This window comes from Etheostoma cragini, unplaced genomic scaffold, assembly GCF_013103735.1.
Source record: "Etheostoma cragini isolate CJK2018 unplaced genomic scaffold, CSU_Ecrag_1.0 ScbMSFa_2195, whole genome shotgun sequence".
Taxonomy (NCBI): Eukaryota; Metazoa; Chordata; class Actinopteri; order Perciformes; family Percidae; genus Etheostoma; species Etheostoma cragini.
This window is the reverse complement of record NW_023266330.1, coordinates 1-2,005: the sequence shown is the minus strand read 5'-3', so window position 1 is coordinate 2,005 and position 2,005 is coordinate 1. Positions and strand designations below refer to the sequence as shown.

Sequence of the window (2,005 nt, the reverse complement as noted above, 5' to 3'; positions counted from 1 at the left end):
AACATATGCCAGTTTTTGAATAGCTGCCTCAGCTTCCACTTCATTGGTTTCCGGTTGTGCTGAAAAACATGTTGAAATTGTTAAGTTCCAACTACCCTTGACGTTTATAATTTAAAGAATTTACCACTAAGGCTTCTTTGTTTATTAAAAATGAAATTATTAAGACTTCCTTTTAAGATTTAAAAATTGCCCCAAGAGACTTCATTGGTAATTAGGCCAGTGAAGTTTGTTTATAACATTACAGAATCTATTGAGATTAAGCTAGCACAGCAGTGTGTTCATGTGCTGCATTTACTTGGTTTGGGAAATTCCACGATCTCTACAAAGCTACCTTAGCTGTTGTGTTGCTTTTGAGAGCAAATTGCCACACAATATAAAAACAGTTTAATGTTAAGTTACTTTTCTTGTACTGTTGGACACTTGCAATATACAACACAGTGTGAATGATGTGGCTATAGGCCGAGGTCCGTAATCAATAATTGTATTCTTTAAATATATAAATATCTGAATAATTTGAGAAGCCAGCTGTATACCCACATTGTATGGTCAATATAGCGTAAATTAAACATGGGTAGGAATCGCTAATTCAAAGGCCAGACAACATAACCTTAATTTTCTACATTGTGCCACAAAGAAGCTCAGCCGTAAACACAATTACAGCATTTTCTCAATATGGTTTCATAGAACCTGCTCACCTTCTTCAGCGGCTTGGATCAACTCGGACTCCATTGACTGGAGAAGTGCAAAGGCCCTCTTCATGGAGATATCATTGGGAGACACATCTGTAGTACAAAATAAATTTCGTTAGGGTCTGTAAGTTGCTCTTAAAAGATTCTGTCACTAACGTCCTTACCTCTAATCATTCTCCTCTGCAACTCATCATCATGTCTTTCATTTGTGCCACCAACCGGCAAACTCAAGCCTAAGGACAATGCAATTGTTGTTAATCAAATGTTTCTGCTGTTTGACGGCACATATCATGAATTGTTCCAGCTAAATTTTATTTCAGTAATTTACCCTACTCTTTACATTTGCTATACTCCAAAACATATTTGAACAAGATTCAAACAGAGGAAATGTTACAACCTTTGTTAATCCAAACAGTCAGCACACAAAATCCAAAGGCCCAAACAGCTGCCATTATTCCAGTCACCAAGAGAAAAAGGTTTCTGTGCTACATGCCAGGTTAAAAACCCATCATGCAGGTACCACAGCTGTTGCTGATCAGCTCTAATTGGCTCTCTCTACAGAGTCAGTGCTAGTTGAGATTCAGCCCATTAAAAATGGGAATTTGGAAGCAAAGGACAATTATAGACTATATTGTAAAGAAAGTCCAGGAAGTTGTGTTTGTTACAAGAAATAAAGTCAATGATGTTTGTCTGAACACTGTAAATTTGCGTTAACTTACCGGCAACGTGCTGTAACTTCCTGATTACAGTATCATAACTGTACAGTATAATACCCTTACTGTAACTTAGTTTTACAGTAGTAAATATACCCTTACTGTAACTTAGTTTTACTGTTTAAAGAACTCCACAGTGGCAAAGCCACAGGGATTGATTAAATTTGTTGAGAAATATTGTAAGGAGAGGTTGTCTTGGTTGACACACCTCTTTAACATTGCGTGGAGGTCTGTGGCAGTGCCTAAGGAGTGGAAGACCAGGGTGGTTGCTCGCTTCTTCAAGAAGAACGGCATCTGCCCATTACAGGAGTATCACACTGCTCAGCCTCCTTGGTAAACTCTACTCCAAGGTGCTGGAAAGGAGGGTTTAGCCTATCCTCAGCAAGGGAGGAACCCATGTATGTAATATTTCAGCAAATGGCAGTGGTGGGATTTGAACCCAGGCCTCCAGAGAGACTGGAGCCTTAATCCAGCGCCTTAGACCGCTCGGCCACACTACCTGCAAATATTACTTCCCCAAATCCCGACAAACACAAGGAACGTAACTAACGGAATGCTTTTTAATGTTATTGGAACAAAACGTTTGCAAGGGATAAGCCAATA

General features: G+C 39.1%; 1 non-coding gene across 1 annotated transcript; it reads right to left on the bottom strand.

The window, feature by feature from the left end:
• Positions 1–1,820: 1,820 nt before the first annotated feature.
• Positions 1,821–1,902, bottom strand: trnal-aag. The gene has a single exon. It is a non-coding gene; the product is annotated as a tRNA-Leu (tRNA).
• Between the last annotated feature and the right edge of the window lie 103 nt (positions 1,903–2,005).